The sequence below is a fragment of the Ranitomeya imitator genome, chromosome 1 (assembly GCF_032444005.1).
Source record: "Ranitomeya imitator isolate aRanImi1 chromosome 1, aRanImi1.pri, whole genome shotgun sequence".
Lineage (NCBI taxonomy): Eukaryota > Metazoa > Chordata > Amphibia > Anura > Dendrobatidae > Ranitomeya > Ranitomeya imitator.
The window spans coordinates 741,697,190-741,718,841 of record NC_091282.1 but is presented as its reverse complement, the minus strand read 5'-3'; positions in this window follow the sequence as shown (position 1 = coordinate 741,718,841).

The window sequence follows — 21,652 nt, the reverse complement described above, 5'->3', positions numbered from 1 at the left end:
TGGCTTTCACCTGCATAAGTCTGGGATCACTGTTATGGAATTTCTTGTAGTGCCTAGGAAGTGTTTTAAGGTTGGCACAGTCTTGAACAGCTTTAGATTTCTCAATATCCAAGTAATGCTCACGGATGCGTATTTTGAGCTCTCTTGTTGTAAGACCTATATAGATCTTACCACATGGGCACGTTAAGTGATAAATCACTCCCTTAGATGAACAGGACAAAAAGCTTCTAATTTCATAAGTCTTAGAACCATCAAAGTTGCTGAATTTTTTGGTTTTAACACAGTTCGCACACGCCTTGCATCGGCTGCAGGGGAAGAAACCAGTTAAATCCTCTTTGGCTCTTTTGCTCTTTTTAGATGACTCATAATGGCTATGGACCAAAATGTCTTGAATGTTCCTGGACCGTTTAGCCACTATTGAAGGCCTAGAGGGCAAACATTGTCTAAGAACTGGATCGGTTTGTAACACAGCCCAATGCTTTTGTATGATATTCTTAAATTGAAACCATTTGTTATGGTGAACAGTAATCAGTCTCACCTGGTCATTCTCTTTTTCTGACCTCACACTGTTGCTGTACAATAGGGTATCTCTAGATGTCCTTTCTGCCCTAATCCGACCTCTCCTGATAACTTTTTGACTGTAACCTCTTTGTACAAATCTTTCTGTAAGATCATCAGCCTGTATATGAAAATCCTCGTCCTTTGAACATATACGTCGCACTCGTAGGAATTGTCCCACCGGTATTCCTCTAATGGTAGACGGCAAATGAGCAGACTCGGCGTGGAGTAAAGAATTAGTAGCTGTTGGCTTACGGTATATACTAGTGACCAAGTCACCTTCGGGCAGGGCACGTATCTGCAAGTCAAGAAAATCCACGAACCTACCAAATTTGTAGGTCAGCTTGATGTTTAAATCATTACGATTGAGGGCAGCCATGAGGGCATGAAGATCATTAATGCTCCCCTCCCATACAAACCAAACATCATCAATATATCTCATCCAACCTTGGATGAGATCCATCTGGGGGGTGGGATTACTCATAAAGATCTCCCTTTCCCAAGCCCCCAGAAAGAGGTTTGCATAGGAGGGGGCACAGCAAGCCCCCATAGCCGTACCCTGTTACTGCAGATACGTGCCCTGCCCGAATACAAAAACATTATGGGACAAAACAAACTCCAATAGTTCAAGTAAAAGCTCAACCAGCTTACCATCAAGATTGCTTGATCTCAAATATAGTGCCACAGCCTCAATGCCGTCTGCATGTCTAATAGAGGTGTAGAGAGCCTCTACATCCGCGGTCACCATAACACTGTTGGGGCTCAATTGAAGGTTGTCAAGTCTCTGCAGAGCGGCCGTGGTGTCTTTGATAAAAGATGGTAGCTGGTTGACAAGGGGTTTCAAATAATAATCAAGAACCTGGGTCACCACTTCGCACAGACCCCCATTCCCCGACACTATCGGCCTGCCATGCGGATCACTGGGATTTTTATGTATTTTGGGGATGAGGTACAGTGTAGACATTCTGGGATACATGTTTTTTACAAGTTCTAACAATCTTTTGGGAATAATGCCCTCACCAAAAGCCCTTTCTAGAATTTCTGTTAATTCTTCTTGATAAGAAGCCATAGGGTTCATTGAAAGTCTCTCATAACATGTTTCATCATCTAACAGTTTGTGAGCTTGCTTCTCATAGAGCAAGCGAGGCCAGATGACTAAGTTTCCGCCTTTGTCGGCTGCCTTGTATACTACATCGTCCCATCCCTTTAAGACCTGTAGAGCTCGTTTTTCTAGTTGCCTCATATTGGATGAACCAAAACCCTTTGCTGCCAATTCTTCTATCTCTTTAGTCACCAATCTGGTGAAAACCTCCACTGCAGGGCATAGATTTAATGCTGGAAATTTCTTGGACCTCCCCACCAAATGTACAGGAAAACCACTCACCTCAGTGGGATTGCTCTCGCGTTCCAGAGCTTCTAAATTAGCAAGAGCCTCCCTCTCCACCTCAGTGTCAAAATATTCATCCTTTTGTCCCTTGTAGTGTAGTTTTTTTAAAATTAACTTCCTTGAAAAAAGGTGCAAATCTTTTACCGATGTGAAGGCATCCATATTTGGATTTTTTTTTTTTTTTTTTTTTTTTTACTTTTCACTTTCTATTTGGTTCTTTACCACCTATATCTCCGTAGCAATAAACCTTTACACCTTTCAAGATTTGTATTGATTCGTATTGAATATTCGCTATGTATACTAAGGCACGTGTGGTTTTCAGCCCAGTCTATGGACTTCCATCATTTCACCTTTGACTTAGATTTAGTCTTGTTTCCTAAACAATGATATATATCTTAGAATTTGGGGACCATTATCTATCTGCAAGGATTGGAAGCATTTTGTCTTGTGACTGTTGCGGCTATTTAACTTTTATATAGTTTCAGTGTTCTTTCCCGACTTTTACATGCCCCAATGCTGATCCTACTTAATATGAATTTTATGGCGATGCCGCTTTTTCTAATTGACTAACATTTATTTTTGCGGGCACCTTTATAATAATTTTTTTTGGTGGACTAAGGGGTTAATGGGGTTTTTTCAATGGCACAGATCCCCATTGTGTATTTGGCAGCGGGAGCCGCTGTGAGGTCTATTCTATCAGGCGAGTTTGGCACTCATGCGAAGTGCTGATGGCTTTGTGAGCAATGCAGCTTCCCATCTAGTAATTTGATTACTGCTGCACCTGATGGGCAACAGCAGCGGACGGACTCTATCTGAATGACGAGCAGATTGTCTCCGCCCAATATGAACTGCATTGGTCCTCGGCTTCTTAAAAGCTCTATGATGCCTCGCTGTAGACACGACCCCTGGAGGAAGCTATCGCGAAACGTGCGTCGGGGTTTGGCAGGAATCGGCGTGCCACGTGTGGTGGTCAGCGGGGAGCACCGCTTTCTAAAGGTGATATGTATTGAGAAGGTTTTTCATTTTGTGTACTGACATCTACAGGTGCATGCAGTGCTAAACACTGTGCTCTATCTAGATTGCTAGGGGGCTGTATATATTTTTTTGCGGCACTTGACACACTCGTTCATACAGGATTAGCATTTAAGCTTGGTGCAGACCATGTTCTGATAACACCCACATCTATTTGGGATAATATATCGGCATATGACCCAATTGTGGACTAATATTATGGGGTGGATATATCGCATATAGCAGTCTGTGCCGTGTTGCTTGGTCCATGTGTGTTTATTGATTTACATTCTTTAGTGATTTGGATATCAATTTCATTGTACTTCGGTCTGGGATTTATTTTAGCAAATATTCTACAGAGCATGCGGTTTGGAACCTCCATCTTCTCGTCTCCCTGGAATTGGTAGAATTGTATCTATATTACATCTATAAATTTTGAATCTGTCATTTTGATTCTCCACTGTGTGATGAGTAGAGGAGGTATTTTCTCAGCATGCTTTGTTGCAGAACATCGTGTGTACCATAAAATTAGGTTTTTTGCGTAAAATTATTTATCAGCACATGTATGGTTGTTTTATCCATATTTTTGCCTGTGCATAAATCCAATAGCACTTGTGTGCAGTATTTATTCTGGTAATTTTCAACAGAGCATGCGGTGTAAGCCTCCATTTCTTCAGTTCGCTGAAGTTGTTTCAATTTCTAATTGTTGACTTCAATATTGAAATCCTTCATTAGATTATGTTTTCAGTGGAGGTATTTTCTCAGCATGCTCTGATATTGAAAAATCTTTTTTCTCATCTTTTGCTCCCTTGCGATCATTAGATTTTGCTTCACGCCTACCTGCCATTATATATATTTGTTTGGTTCTGAGGCATTGCTTTTAATTTTTGTATTTGTCTGTATTTGTTTGTCTTAATAAAGTTGTAACTTTTTATTGAAAAGAATCTAAACACTCTTTGTTTAAGCATGCAGTTTAATAATTGCCTAGCTTATCAGTATGGTTAACAATTGAGTAGGGTGTTACCCATCCCTTGGGTATGGAAATGGGTCAGGGTTATATGTTGACATATTGTATTTCTGTCTATAGGCAGTATACCCGATTCCTTACAATGGATTTTTCGGCCAGAGAATCAAGCTGGCGTCAAAAAGAAACAAATATTTTTCGTACCAATGCCTCTCAACCTATGACTGATGCCATAAATGTTGAAAAAGATGTAATGAAACAGTATAAAAATTGTATTCACAAGAAAACCAAAATATGGTGGACTAAGACTACACTGGAGAACTATGTAAGTCAGAAAATAATCCCACGGGGGCTTCGGGTGCAGCTCTATCCCACGTTTGATTTAGGGGAGCAAGGCTTAGTTGAGCGTTGGATGGCAGCGGCTTCTGCCTGCTCTTTGGAGTTCCTCCAAATAATCATAAAGAGTAATGCTTTGTCCATAAAAAACATTGAGGAGGAAATTAGCAAGTTAGAACTTTCCCTCAAGAAAGATCTAAAGAGCGATCAATTGGATTCATTTTTGAAAGACATAGATAACGACCTAGAAAAGTGGGAGAAAGAGATTTGTTCGGTGAAAACCAAGAAATATGTAAGAGATGTCACGGATTATGAATCCAATAAAATTTATAGGTGGCAAAACCCACGATCCAGCAATGACAAACGTAAAGCGAGATCTGAATCTTTTAGCTCAGCATCCTCAATATCGGATGCGGGAACATCAAATCAAAGCAATGACACTACTCCTTGGAATAAACGTACTAGGTATGGAGGAAATTCCAAAACTAATGAATTTTTTAAGAAAAGGAATTACCAGAGAAGCGATAAAATGAAGGTAATAAATCTGTCAGAGCATATCCTGTCTGATATCCAAATGTCTATTTTGGAAAAAGGGCTCACCTTCTGTCCTTCCTACTCCTTAGATGCCTTCACATCGGTAAAAGATTTGCACCTTTTTTCAAGGAAGTTAATTTTAAAAAAAACTACACTACAAGGGACAAAAGGATGAATATTTTGACACTGAGGTGGAGAGGGAGGCTCTTGCTAATTTAGAAGCTCTGGAACGCGAGAGCAATCCCACTGAGGTGAGTGGTTTTCCTGTACATTTGGTGGGGAGGTCCAAGAAATTTCCAGCATTAAATCTATGCCCTGCAGTGGAGGTTTTCACCAGATTGGTGACTAAAGAGATAGAAGAATTGGCAGCAAAGGGTTTTGGTTCATCCAATATGAGGCAACTAGATAAACGAGCTCTACAGGTCTTAAAGGGATGGGACGATGTAGTATACAAGGCAGCCGACAAAGGCGGAAACTTAGTCATCTGGCCTCGCTTGCTCTATGAGAAGCAAGCTCACAAACTGTTAGATGATGAAACATGTTATAAGAGACTTTCAATGAACCCTATGGCTTCTTATCAAGAAGAATTAACAGAAATTCTAGAAAGGGCTTTTGGTGAGGGCATTATTCCCAAAAGATTGTTAGAACTTGTAAAAAACATGTATCCCAGAATGCCTACACTGTACCTCATCCCCAAAATACATAAAAATCCCAGTGATCCGCCTGGCAGGCCGATAGTGTCGGGGAATGGGGGTCTGTGCGAAGTGGTGACCCAGGTTCTTGATTATTATTTGAAACCCCTTGTCAACCAGCTACCATCTTTTATCAAAGACACCACGGCCGCTCTCCAGAGACTTGACAACCTTCAATTGAGCCCCAACAGTGTTATGGTGACCGCGGATGTAGAGGCTCTCTACACCTCTATTAGACATGCAGACGGCATTGAGGCTGTGGCACTATATTTGAGATCAAGCAATCTTGATGGTAAGCTGGTTGAGCTTTTACTTGAACTATTGGAGTTTGTTTTGTCCCATAATGTTTTTGTATTCGGGCAGGGCACGTATCTGCAGTTACAGGGTACGGCTATGGGGGCTTGCTGTGCCCCCTCCTATGCAAACCTCTTTCTGGGGGCTTGGGAAAGGGAGATCTTTATGAGTAATCCCACCCCCCAGATGGATCTCATCCAAGGTTGGATGAGATATATTGATGATGTTTGGTTTGTATGGGAGGGGAGCATTAATGATCTTCATGCCCTCATGGCTGCCCTCAATCGTAATGATTTAAACATCAAGCTGACCTACAAATTTGGTAGGTCCGTGGATTTTCTTGACTTGCAGATACGTGCCCTGCCCGAAGGTGACTTGGTCACTAGTATATACCGTAAGCCAACAGCTACTAATTCTTTACTCCACGCCGAGTCTGCTCATTTGCCATCTACCATTAGAGGAATACCGGTGGGACAATTCCTACGAGTGCGACGTATATGTTCAAAGGACGAGGATTTTCATATACAGGCTGATGATCTTACAGAAAGATTTGTACAAAGAGGTTACAGTCAAAAAGTTATCAGGAGAGGTCGGGTTAGGGCAGAAAGGACATCTAGAGATACCCTATTGTACAGCAACAGTGTGAGGTCAGAAAAAGAGAATGACCAGGTGAGACTGATTACTGTTCACCATAACAAATGGTTTCAATTTAAGAATATCATACAAAAGCATTGGGCTGTGTTACAAACCGATCCAGTTCTTAGACAATGTTTGCCCTCTAGGCCTTCAATAGTGGCTAAACGATCCAGGAACATTCAAGACATTTTGGTCCATAGCCATTATGAGTCATCTAAAAAGAGCAAAAGAGCCAAAGAGGATTTAACTGGTTTCTTCCCCTGCAGCCGATGCAAGGCGTGTGCGAACTGTGTTAAAACCAAAAAATTCAGCAACTTTGATGGTTCTAAGACTTATGAAATTAGAAGCTTTTTGTCCTGTTCATCTAAGGGAGTGATTTATCACTTAATGTGCCCATGTGGTAAGATCTATATAGGTCTTACAACAAGAGAGCTCAAAATACGCATCCGTGAGCATTACTTGGATATTGAGAAATCTATAGCTGTTCAAGACTGTGCCAACCTTAAAACACTTCCTAGGCACTACAAGAAATTCCATAACAGTGATCCCAGACTTATGCAGGTGAAAGCCATAGATCAAGTTAATATGGGGCCCAGAGGAGGTGATCTGGCTAAGAAATTAGCTCAGGTTGAAAGCCGATGGATCTATCGGCTGGGTACCCTAGCACCCCAGGGACTTAACGAAAATCTGGGTTTTGGGGCCTTTTTGTGACTTATTTAGTTCATTATAATGTTCTCCATTTATTGGCATCGGTCATCTTTTTAACTTGTTTTTGTGTCTTTGGGTTTATATGTTTTTTAACTTGTTTTTAATTCAGTTCTCTTGTTTTCATAGAGCTTTGGGCCCTGTGTTGACGAATGCGGTTCTTTATTGATTTATCTACGGAGTGGGGGCCTTGTCATAAGATGGTGGTCGTATTATATCTTCAGAGGTTTAACAGTGGATTTCGAAATGTGGAAGTATCGGTCACTGAACTCTGGCTTTGCTGCGAGATATCTATTTTCCAACCCGGGAACATTTAATTGGATCCAACTTCGGTTGACATCAGCTTGATATGACTTCTGTTGATCTTGGATGGCTTCAGGTTCATGATCCACTTCTACTATCAAGACCAATCTATATTGGAACTGAGGCGTACTAGATTTTCAAAATCTATTTAAAATGGGACTGGAACAATATATGGTTCCAACAGAACTATATGGATTTTTGTCTGCATTTTTGTAGGTTGTGTGATGTAGACATTTCAGAGTCATCGGTACATAAACTTGGCTATTGGTGCCTAAGGTTAATATTTGGGTTTAAAAAATGTGCTTTAAAGTTATTATATGAAGGGTTGTATATGGTTGTATTAAATTTTACTTTACTTTTTTCTTTAAGTTTTTCTTCACTCCACATTTATCCTTTGCTTAGCACGAATCCACTCAGCCATTGTAGATATCAGGATACGGACACATTCTGCAGGTGTGGTCCAGTGCTGAATCTCAAGGCTTTTGGATGGATTTAGGGTGTATTTTCTGCAGGATTGGATATGATGTCCATTATGCAATCTTCCCTTTTCTTGCTCTTTCTTCGCATATTTTTTCACTTATTATTCTCTATACTTGATATTCACTTTTATTCTGACAGTGGTCTCGGCAGTGGCCGGGTGTCCCGACCTGCAGGGTAGGCTCTGGTATCTCCTTACCTGTACTATGGTGTCTTCACTAATTACCATTGCTTACACTAGTTCAATTATTCTTTTTTCTTCATACACTTCCATATTTGGATTTTTTTTTTTTTTACTTTTCACTTTCTATTTGGTTCTTTACCACCTATATCTCCGTAGCAATAAACCTTTACACCTTTCAAGATTTGTATTGATTCGTATTGAATATTCGCTATGTATACTAAGGCACGTGTGGTTTTCAGCCCAGTCTATGGACTTCCATCATTTCACCTTTGACTTAGATTTAGTCTTGTTTCCTAAACAATGATATATATCTTAGAATTTGGGGACCATTATCTATCTGCAAGCATTGGAAGCGTTTTGTCTTGTGAGCGTTGCGGCTATTTAAATGTTATATAGTTTCAGTGTTCTTTCCCGACTTTTACATGCCCCAATGCTGATCCTACTTAATATGAATTTTATGGCGATGCCACTTTTTCTAATTGACTAACATTTATTTTTGCGGGCACCTTTATAATAATTTTTTTTGGTGGACTAAGGGGTTAATGGGGTTTTTTCAATGGCACAGATCCCCATTGTGTATTTGGCAGCGGGAGCCGCTGTGAGGTCTATTCTATCAGGCGAGTTTGGCACTCATGCGAAGTGCTGATGGCTTTGTGAGCAATGCAGCTTCCCATCTAGTAATTTGATTACTGCTGCACCTGATGGGCAACAGCAGCGGACGGACTCTATCTGAATGACGAGCAGATTGTCTCCGCCCAATATGAACCGCATTGGTCCTCGGCTTCTTAAAAGCTCTATGATGCCTCCCTGTAGACACGACCCCTGGAGGAAGCTATCGCGAAACGCGCGTCGGGGTTTGGCAGGAATCGGCGTGCCACGTGTGGTGGTCAGCGGGGAGCACCGCTTTCTAAAGGTGATATGTATTGAGAAGGTTTTTCATTTTGTGTACTGACATCTACCGGTGCATGCAGTGCTAAACACTGTGCTTTATCTAGATTGCTAGGGGGCTGTATATATTTTTTTGCGGCACTTGACACACTCGTTCATACAGGATTAGCATTTAAGCTTGGTGCAGACCATGTTCTGATAACACCCACATCTATTTGGGATAATATATCGGCATATGACCCAATTGTGGACTAATATTATGGGGTGGATATATCGCATATAGCAGTCTGTGCCGTGTTGCTTGGTCCATGTGTGTTTATTGATTTACATTCTTTAGTGATTTGGATATCAATTTCATTGTACTTCGGTCTGGGATTTATTTTAGCAAATATTCTACAGAGCATGCGGTTTGGAACCTCCATCTTCTCGTCTCCCTGGAATTGGTAGAATTGTATCTACGGTATATTACATCTATAAATTTTGAATCTGTCATTTTGATTCTCCACTGTGTGATGAGTAGAGGAGGTATTTTCTCAGCATGCTTTGATGCAGAACATCGTGTGTACCATAAAATTAGGTTTTTTGCGTAAAATTATTTATCAGCACATGTATGGATGTTTTATCCATATTTTTGCCTGTGCATAAATCCAATAGCACTTATGTGCAGTATTTATTCTGGTAATTTTCAACAGAGCATGCGGTGTAAGCCTCCATTTCTTCAGTTCGCTGAAGTTGTTTCAATTTCTAATTGTTGACTTCAATATTGAAATCCTTCATTAGATTATGTTTTCAGTGGAGGTATTTTCTCAGCATGCTCTGATATTGAAATATCTTTTTTATCATCTTTTGCTCCCTTGCGATCATTAGATTTTGCTTCACGCCTACCTGCCATTATATATATTTGTTTGGTTCTGAGGCATTGCTTTTAATTTTTGTATTTGTCTGTATTTGTTTGTCTTAATAAAGTTGTAACTTTTTATTGAAAAGAATCTAAACACTCTTTGTTTAAGCATGCAGTTTAATAATTGCCTAGCTTATCAGTATGGTTAACAGTAGATTTTCTTCATGTAGCCTTTCAAACATTTAAATGCTATTTACCTGCAGATAAGCCTCTCCAATTGTCACGGATCCCTTCCCCGTGATGTCACTTATTCGTCACGTGCCCGCTCTCACATGTGACTTGGGGTTGTGCCTGCCCTGCAAGGGTTAATCTATCTCCCCACTCTCAGTCCCAGCATTCAACCTCTGTCCTATGCTGTAATGGGAGCATAAATCACACACCGACCCAGGCCACACCCCCGCTCATACGCGCTGCCACCACTCATCGAATACATGGGCGATGAGTCCCGGACTAATAATAATACTAATAAAAATATGTATATCACTCATAAGGCTCACACACCTTTAGGCTATGGATTCTTTTAGAACATTCAAGGTTCAACTTGTTAAAGTTTTATACTTTAATAACAAAAGGTTCAATGCTTACAATAAGAAAAAGGTAAAAAATATGATAATAAAAAGACATACAACTTATGCAAAACAGTATCAAAATAAACAGGAGAAAACTTACAGAAATTATCTAACTGGTAGTTGCTTTCTGCTTCCGGGGGGGGGGGGGGATTGAATGGAGTTGGTGGAACACATCAGCTTCTCAGGCTGCCCTCACATGTGAACACAATTCACTGTCTGCAGCCTAAATTTATAACTTTGGTCTGAGGTCAGGTTTCTAGACTGGGCCCTCAGGCCAATATCATAACTGCTGCCTGCTGCTGACTCATCATTGTCCCCAATCTCTTCTTTTTCCTGTCCTGATCTGGCTGTACATCACTTCAATGACACTCTTAGAAGCACCCTTGCCCAAGTAGCTCCCCTCACCCTCAGAACCTCCAAACAGAGCAAAACAGCTCTGGCTCACATCGCAAACCCGATTTCTCCAGCGATGCTCTAAGTGTGCTGAACGCTTATGGAGAAAAACACGCACACCAGAAGACTTCATACACTTCAAATTTATGTTAAGGACCTATAATTCTGCCCTTCACCTCGCCAAACAGACCTACTTTACCACCCTGATCTCCTCACTATCCAACAACACCAAGAAACTTTTTGACACCTTTCACTCCCTCCTCAGGCCAACAGCACAAGCCCCTATCACAGACATTTGTGCTGATGACCTGGCCTCCCACTTTATAGAGAAAATAGACAATATCCTTCAGGAAATCCGCTCCCAATCACCAAGTTCAGTGACTCCCATCCCTCCCTGCATTTCCCCTGGCTCACTCTCCACATTCGATCCCATCACAGAAGAAGAAGTCTCCAGGCTCCTCTCCTCTTCTCGTCCAACTACATGCACTACCGATCCCATTCGCTCATATCTCCTCCAGTCTCTCTCTCCAGTCATCACAACTCACCTAACAGCAATCTTTAATCTCTCCCTCTCCTCTGGCATTTTCCCCTCCTCCTTCAAACACTCTATCATTACTCCATTACTAAAGAAACCCATCCTGCACAAACAACTACAGACCAGTCTCCAATCTCCCCTTCATCTCTAAACTCTTGGAGCGCCTGATACACTCCCGCCTTACCCGTTACCTCTCCACTCACTCCCTCCTAGACCCTTCACAGTCCAGTTTCCGCCCTCTACATTCGACAGAAACTGCACTCATCAAAGTGACCAATGACCTTCTGACAGCAAAATGTAGCTGTGACCACTCTCTGCTCGTTCTTCTCGACCTTTCTGCAGCTTTCAACACTGTTGACCACCCTCTCCTACTCTCTAGGCTCCAGTCACTAGGTATTAAGGACACTGCTCTCTCCTGGTTCTCCTCCTATCTTTCTGACCGCTTCTTCAGTGTTTTGTTCTCTGGCTCCACTTCATCTCCCCTTCCTCTCACTGTTGGGGTACCTCAGGGCTCAGTCCTTGGCCCCCTTCTCTTCTCTCTCTCTACACGGCCCCAATTGGACAGACCATCAGCAGATTTGGCTTTCAGTACCATCTTTATGCCAATGACACAACTATACACATCCTCCCCTGACCTTACCCCCGCTGTACTACAGAACGCTCTCTGCTCTCTATCTGAAACTCAACCTCTCCAAAACTGAACTTCTTCTGCTCCCGACATCTACTAACCTTCCTAAATCTGACATTTCCCTCTCCATGGGTGGCACCATAATAACACCCCGGCAGCAGGCGCGCTGTCTGGGTGTTATGTTTGACTCTGATCTCTCGTTCACCTCCCATATACAATCTCTGGCCCACTCGTGCCTCTTACACCTAAAGAACATCTCTAGAATCCGCCCTTTTCTCACCATGGAAACAACAAAAACCCTCACTGTCGCACTGATCCACTCCCGCCTGGACTACTGTAATGCTCTACTAATTGGCCTCCCCCTTACTCGACTTTCCCCTCTCCAGTCTATCCTTAATGCAGCAGCCAGGGTCATCCATCTGGCTAGTCATTACTCGGATGCGTCCGCTCTTCGCCAGTCGTTACACTGGCTGCCCATTCATTACAGGATACAAGTCAAAGTACTTGTTCTCACCCACAAAGCTCTCCACAGTGCAGCACCCCCATACATCTCCCCCCTCATTTCGGTATATCGGCCTAGCCGACCGCTGCGCTCTGCAAATGATTTTTGACTACCCTGTGCACTAATCCGTACCTCCCACTCCCGACTCCAAGACTTCTCCCGCACTGCACCAATCCTCTGGAATGCTCTACCCCAAGATATTAGGACCATCCACAATTTGCATAGTTTTAGGCGCTCGCTCAAAACACATTTGTTCAGAGCGGCCTATCACATCCAGTAATCAAAGTCATGTCATGTTTGTGTGTGTGTGTAGCCCATTCACTATCTCCATCTACCCCCCACCCCCTGAAGATGCCTGGACCATCATTGTAAATACATCATTGTAAATACACACCTGTGCTTTGTTTCTCCCCACCCCATTGTAGATTGTAAGCTTTCACGAGCAGGGTCGTCTTATTTCGCTTTAATCATTGTATTGTTAACGTTGTTACTTATGACTGTTGTGTTTGAAACTGTTAAGCTGTAAAGCGCTGCGGAATATGTTGGCACTATATAAATAAAGATTATTATTATTATTATTAGATAAGCCTGAGATGGCCTTATACAGAGTGCAAACTAACTTAAAAATAAAGTGTAAACAGTTAAAAAAGTTATAAAAATCTGTTACAAAGAAGCTACATTTAACATTTTCTGGCTTCATATTTAGTGTTAGCCAAGGGTGAAGCTTCACTTTAAGTTTTGTAAATTTTGTTCGAAGCTGAGCTGTGAGATGAAACGTTCACAAATCACTCACCTGGCAGTATAATAAAGTCGCCTACTGCCATAAATCATTTTTGTGGACTCTCCCGTGTCTATGCATCTGCAGTCAGTGGTTGTTTAACATTGCGGTTTGGAAATACAGAGCATGCCTTTTAGAGGCTAATACCTAAGAAGTGCATTGCATTCGCAGGGTGAACATAAAATAGATGTTTGTATTCCAGACAACAAAGTGCCTTTGAGCCAGTGTAGAGATATTTTTAGGCTTCACTGACTACAGCCCCACACACACCTTTAATCAAACATTAAATAACTATAGAACACATCCATCAAGCTGTGTGTTTTTATATCGCTGCATGACAACTAATACATCAAATCAACAAAAGAAACTCGTTGCAACAAATTTTCTCCCAGCTTAACTCCCTGTGCGCCAATACACAGCCCTCACCGCACCATGAAATGAGATCATTTTTAGACTTTGGATAAATAGTGCTTTAGGGAACAATAATGGACAATGAGTCTTTGATCTGCTCTCTAGTGTTAGATGTGACTTGTGGTTGCAGTGTAATCCGCTTTGCCTTGTTATGTTTACATTGCTGCTTATGTTTCGCACAAACGTCAAAGATAATTTACTGATGGAAAAGCTGTTTGTTCTCTTTATGTACAAAACATGCGCTGAACTGGAAGAACTGATTTTGACATTTAAAGGGAAACCCTTATAGTATTTGTTAGGACGTTCCTTAGACTTACCCAGTTTTAGGAAAAGAAAACCAGCAGATTCCAAAGATTGGGGAAAAAAGCACTGAGCACAAAGTTTTTTTTTCATACGCCTCTGCCATTCGGATACGACATCCACCATACCGTGGTATATAAATTGCAAAAAGAGCATATGACCCATTTCAGCACACTCCAAATGACACAACAGACCTTCTAAATAAATACAAACCAGACCACCTAAATACATACAGACTGCACAACAGACCACTTAAACAAATATATCCCACCCACCATACCTACTAAATAGGGATATAGACCCTAGGTCCAACATCCCCCTTTACATAGGCTCCAGGCTAGTTCTTTATACAGACACAAAAGAGCATATTAGAACCAAAAACACTCAGTTTCAAAAAATCACAGTAATCCGCAAGTGCTAGTAAAAAGATGTAAAAAACAGGGTACTTGGTTGATACGTTTTTGCAAAAAATGTATACTAAGCTGCTCCACCAAATGTCAAGGTATACCCATATCAGAGCAGTCCTAACTGATGTATGCAATCCCTGTCTGATGCATTTAAAAACCTGATCATCTGTATATTACCTGTGTGAACAGGATTCAGAGAGGAAAAATCCATGTGGACATGCTGAGTGGAACAACTTTTGTGCAGATAGCGCAAGAGAAGTGGTGGGTAACTCCCTAGTCTTGTAGACACAAGAGAACAATTATAGAAACAGGAACACATGGGCTACTTGCACAGTGAACAAGTCTGTAGGAAAATGTTCACACACCACCAAGAAACATGAAGACACAAAAGAGCATAGTAGAACCAAAAACACTCAGTTTAAAAAAATCACAGTAATCTGTAAGTGCTAGTAAAAAGATGTAAAAAAACAGGGTATTTGGTTGATACATTTTTTGCAAAAAATGTATACTAAGCTGCTCCACCAAACGTCAATGTATACCCATATCAGAGCAGTCCTAACTGATGTATGCAATCCCTGTCTGATGTATTTAAAAACCTGATCATCTGTATATTACCTGTGTGAACAAGGTTCAGAGAGGAAAAATCCATGTGGACATGCTGAGTGGAACAGCTTTTGTGCAGATAGCCCAAGAGGAGTGGTGGGTAACTCCCTAGTCTTGTAGACACAAGAGAACAATTATAGAAACAGGAACACATGGGCTACTTGCACAGTGAACAAGTCTGTAGGAAAATGTTCACACACCACCAAGAAACTTGAAGACACAAAAGAGCATAGTAGAACCAAAAACACTCAGTTTCAAAAAATCACAGTAATCCACAAGTGCTAGTAAAAAGAAGTAAAAAAACAGAGTATTTGGTTGATACGTTTTTTGCAAAAAATGTATACTAAGCTGCTCAACCAAACGTCAAGGTATACCCATATCAGAGCAGTCCTAACTGATGTATGCAATCCCTGTCTGATGTATTTAAAAACCTGATCATCTGCATATTACCTGTGTGAACAGGGTTCAGAGAGGAAAAATCCATGTGGACATGCTGAGTGGAACAGCTTTTGTGCAGATAGCCCAAGAGGAGTGATGGGTAACTTCCTAGTCTTGTAGACACAAGAGAACAATTATAGAAACAGGAACACATGGGCTACTTGCACAGTGAACAAGTCTGTAGGAAAATGTTCACACACCACCAAGAAACATGAAGACACAAAAGAGCATAGTAGAACCAAACACACTCAGTTTAAAAAAAATCACAGTAATCCGCAAGTACTAGTAAAAAGATGAAAATAACGGTATTTGGTTGATACCTTTTTTTTGCAAAAAATGTATATAAACTGCAAAAAGAGCATATGACCCATTTCAGCACACTCCAAATTACACAGCAGACCTTCTAAATAAATACAAACCAGACCACCTAAATACATACAGACTGCACAACAGACCACTTAAACAAATATATCCCACACACCAGACCTACTAAATAGAGATATAGACCCCAGGTCCAACATCCCCCTTTACATAGGCTCCAGGCTAGTTCTTTATACAGACCCCAGAACAGATCACCCGCAAATATCAACTCCAGGCCAGAATCCTCTGTACACAGACCGCAGACTAAACTCCTCTTGTAAACAAATTCTAGACCAAACCAGAAATGTTTTTTTACCATAACTGCCCTTTCTTGGTGACTTTTAAGAATAGATTGCAATGTGTGTGTACAATCATGTCCAAAAGTTTTGAGACTGAAGCAAATTTTGGTTTTCACAAAGTTTACTAAGTCAATGGTCTTCGATCTTTTAGTAGGATGTTTCTATGGTCGCTGAAGTATGTTTTTTCAAATTTAATTAAAAAATATATCAAATTTATGTAAACTCGATGCAGACTCAATATTTACAGTGTTGACTTTTATTTTTCAAGACTTCTGTCCTTCGGCCTGGCAGGTGGATATCAGATTCTGGTCCAAATCCCTAACTGATGTCAACCCATCGTTGCCTAATCATAGAATGTTAGAGTTTGAAGGGACCTCCAGGGTCATCGTGACCAACCACATGCTCAATGAAGGATTCACCTACCCATCACAGACAGATGTCTGTCCAGCCCATGACTTCCATTGAAGGAGAACTCATCACTTCTCGTGGCAGCCTGTCCCACTCATTGATCATCCTCAATGTCAAAAGCTTTTTCTAATATCTAATAATGTTTGTATCTTCTCCCTTTCAGTTTCATTCCATTGCTTCTTGTGTTTCCATGTGCAAATAAGAATAAGGATTATCTCTCTACCTTGTGACAGGCAGTCACAGCCTTCTTTTTTGCAAGCTAAACATCCTCAGATCCTTTAACCGTTCCTTGTAGGACATACTTTACCTTCCGCTCACCATCCTTATAGCTGTTCTCTGAAATTGCTCCAGTTTTTTTTTGTCATTTTTAAAATCTGGTGCCCAGAACTGGCCACAGTATTCCAGATGAGGCCTGACCAAGGAGGAGTAGAGGTGGATAATTAATTCAAGTGATCTAGACACTATGCTTCTCTTAATATATCCCAGAACAGTGTTTGCCTTTTGGAGTTTGAGTGTAATACATGTTTTTTACTTGGATGCAGCTACTGATAAATTATTTGGATATATTGTATATCTTTTTTGTTTATCTTTTGTATGTTTTTTTTATATTTTCTAGCATGTATTTTTCATTATATTTTCAGTAAACTGTATTAATATAATTTAGCCATTGTGTGTGAATTCATATAGTCTTGAATCTTCAAATCCATTATAGAATACCAAGAATTGTACTTTGCTATCTTCGCCAGTGTCATGACTCTGTATGGTCAGGTTCTGGCTCCTTCCCGATCAGGTCTGGGTTAAATTAGTCTGCCTCTCTTTGGTTCTGGTGGCGGCTATTTAATGCTGGTAGTTCCTGGGTTCTGAGTTGGTTATACTTCCACCTTCTCGGTTTGAGATACCTGATCCAGGTTATTTGTCCGTAATCGTTGTGCCTCTGTGCGTGTGTGCCTTGCTGTGTATGACCAAGTATGACCCGCTTCCATCTGGCTCCCGACCCTCGGCTTGTCCTTTGACTACGTCTCTATCTTAGTACGCTGTATCCTGCATTTTTTTTGTAGACCCTCCGTTCTTGTGCTGTAGCCCAGCCCCATCATCCCTGCAGTGATCACGTGACCTGCCTAGCTCAGGCCCTGTGTGCACTGCATGCCTCATTCCTCCCTCTCCCTGCGCTTCTGCTAGCGCCCCCTTAGGCTGCCTCTCTATGACTCCAGGCAGCGTCATTACATTATAACCGACTCAAAGCATGAGATTCTGCTTTTTTTTTCCTTTTTCCCCTCTGATATGGATCCGCTCCAAGCTCTGTCAGATCAGGTGGCCAACCTGACCAAAATGATGCAGAACCAGTCGTTGGAGCAAATTTTGCACTGTCTTTCCATTTCTAGACAGGAATCAATCTGCAGGCATCTTTCCATTCTTATGCAATTACGGGTTCAATCTACACTTTGAGGAGTTCTCTTGTTTGGACTCCGGGTGCCTTGGAGCTGATGTTGCTGTACAGCGGTTGAGGGATTTATAGCGGGAGGTCCAAAGGAACATTGAGGAGCCTCAGAGGTAGTTTAAGGTTTTTGCAGACAGGAGATAGTCTGCTGGACCTTCTCTCCAGGTTGGGGATAAAGTGTGGTTGTCCACAGGAACATTAGGCTTGGGGTTCCTTCAGCAACATTGGGACCTGTTTATTGGCCCCTATGAAATCAAGTGAAATGAAGTGGTAAACCCTGTGGCTTCTCGTTTGCGCCTCCCATCATCCTTTAAGATCTCTAAGGTGTTCCATAGGTCCATGCAGAAACCATTGGGTGCCGTGGATGAGGAGTCATTGGGTCTCACTCCACCCGTGTTAGTCGATGGTCAGGAAGAGTACGAAGTAGAGCGCATCGTGAATTCTTGGATTGTCCATCGTACCAGGGCTGGACTGGCCATCGGGCAGTTCTGGCAAATGTCAGAAGGGCCGGTGCCAGTAGTGGGCTGCTGCGTGCCGACTTATTCCCCCAACCAGCCCCGCCGCCGCATTCAACTATACCGGCATCTATGACGCCGGTACAGTTGAATGCAATGATGGAGGAGAGAGCATCTGCTGATGCTCCCTCTCCCATCATTCCCTGCCCTGCCTCTTACACTGCAGGTGCGCGCGCACTCACTGTGTCCCAGGCAGTGCAGCTGCAGCCGCCAAGACAGGAGCAGGGAGCAACTCGGGCACGAGGAGAGGTGAGGAGTGTGTTTTTTGTTTTTTTACTGGACTGTGGGGCCATTCTCGGGGGGGAGAATAGATGCGGGCTGTGATGTATACTACTATGTGGGCTGTGCTATATAATACTGTGTGGGCTGTGCTGTATACTACTGTGTGGGTTGTGCTATATACTACTATGTAGGCTGTGCTATATACTACTGTGTGGGCAGTGCTGTATACTACTGTGTGGGCTGTGCTGTATACTACTGTGTGGGCAGTGCTGTATACTGTGTGGGCAGTGCTGTATACTGTGTGGGCAGTGCTGTATACTACTGTTTGGGCTGTGCTGTATACTACTGTGTGGGCTGTGCTGTATACTACTGTGTGGGCAGTGCTGTATACTGTGCGGGCAGTGCTGTATACTACTGTTTGGGCTGTGCTGTATACTATTGTGTGGGCAGTGCTGTATAATACTGTGTGGGCTGTGCTGTATACTATTGTGTGGGCAGTAGTGTTGAGCATTCCGATACCGCAAGTATCGGGTATCGGCTGATACTTGCGGTATCGGAATTCCGATACCGAGATCCGATACTTTTGTGATATCGGGTATCGGTATCGGATCAATAGGGATGTGTAAAATAAAGAATTAAAATAAAAAATATTGATATGCTCACCTCTCCGGCGGCCCCTGGACATCACGCTGCTAACCGGGAGGCTTCTTTGTTTAAAATGCGCGCCTTTAGGACCTGCGAATGACGTCCCGGCTTCTGATTGGTCGCGTGCCGCCCATGTGACCGGCACGCGACCAATCAGAAGCCGCAACGTCATTCTCATTCACAAAAACTCCTAATTCTAGGAATTAAGGACCTGCGAATGACGTTGCGGCTTCTGATTGGTCGCGTGCCGGTCACATGGGCGGCACCCGATTAATCAGAAGCCGGGACGTCATTCGCAGGTCCTAAAGGCGCGCATTTTAAACAAAGAAGCCTCCCGGTTAGCAGCGTGATGTCCAGGGGCCACCGGAGAGGTGAGCATATCAATATTTTTTATTTTAATTCTTTATTTTACACATCCCTATGGATCCCAGGGCCTGAAGGAGAGTTTCCTCTCCTTCAGACCCTGGGAACCATGAGAATACCTTCCGATACTTGATGTCCCATTGACTTGTATTGGTATCGGATATCGGTATCGGTGATATCCGATATTTTTCGGGTATCGGCCGATACTATCCGATACCGATACTTTCAAGTATCGGACGGTATCGCTCAACACTAGTGGGCAGTGCTATATACTACTGTGTGGGCTGTGCTATATACTACTGTGTGGGCTGTGCTTTATACTACTGTGTGGGCTGTGTTGTATACTACTGTCTGGGCAGTGCTGTATACTACTGTGTGGGCAGTGCTGTATACTACTGTGTGGGCTGTGCTATATACTACTATGTGGGCTGTGCTATATACTACTATGTGGGCTGTGCTGTATACTACTATGTGGGCTGTGCTGTATACTACTATGTGGGCTGTGCTGTATACTACTATGTGGGTTGTGCTGTATACTACTACGTGGGCTGTGCTGTACACTGCTATGTGGGCTGTGCTGTATACTGCTACATGGGCTGTGCTGTATACTGCTACATGGGCTGTGCTGTATACTGCTACGTGAGCTGTACTGTACACTGCTACGTGGGCTGTGCTGTATACTACTACATGGGCTGTGCTGTATACTACTGTGTGGGCTGTGCTGTATACTACTGTGTGGGCTGTTCTGTATACTACTGTGTGGGCTGTGCTCTATACTACTGTGTGGGCTGTGCTGTATACTACTACGTGGGCTGTTATCTGCTATGCATGTTGTGCTATATGCTATGCGGGTTGTGCTATATACTATGTGGGTTGGCTATATACTATGCGGGCTTTGCTATATACTATGCAGGTTGTGCTATATACTATGCAGGCTTTGCTATATACTACGTGGGTTGTGCTATATATATGCGGGCTTTGCTATATACTATGGGGGGTATATCATATACTATGGGGGAGGCCGTGTTATATACTATGTGGCTGTGTTATATACTATTGTGGGGTATATTATGTTCTATGGGGGAGGCTGTGTTATATACTATGGGAGTATATTATATTCTATGGGGGAGGCTGTGTTATATACTATGGGGCTGCATTATATTCTATGGGGGCTACAATATATATTATGGGGAGGTGGGCTGTATTATATTCTATGGGGGGCTGTATTAGATTTTATGAGGGATGATTGCATCATACTCTTTGATGGGGCTGCATTATATTCTGTGGGGAGGTGGGCTGTATTATATTCTATTCAGGGCTACATTATATTCTGTGGGGGCTGTATTATATTTATATTCTTTGAGGGGTGATTGCATCATACTCTGAGGGAGCTGCATTAAACTATGAGGGGGGCTGCATTATATTCTTTGGGGTAGCTGCATTATACTCTGGGGTGGCTGCATTATACTCTGGGGTGAATGCATTGTACTATATGTGGGCTGCATTATACTGTATTGAGGACTATGGGGAAGACGTTATACCAGGGCCGGACTGGGACTAAAATTCAGCCCTCGCATTTGAAGTCACACAGGCCCACTTGTCACATGGTGACTGTATAATATCTTTGTACACTTGTAGGCTACAAGAAGTGAGGGGAGTGTAACACGACTATATAACATATAATTACAGCTGTATCCAGCATTACAGCTCAGTCCCCATAGAATGTAATGCAGCCAGTCCCCATAGAATGTAATGCAGCCAGCCCCCATAGAATGTAATGCAGCACAGCCCCATAGAATGTAATGCAACCCAGCCCCATAGAATGTAATGCAGCACAGCCCCCATAGAATGTAATACAGCACAGCCCCCATAGAATGTAATGCAGCACAGACCCCATAGAATGTAATGCAGCCAGTCCCCATAGAATGTAATGCAGCACAGCCCCATAGAATGTAATGCAGCCCAGCC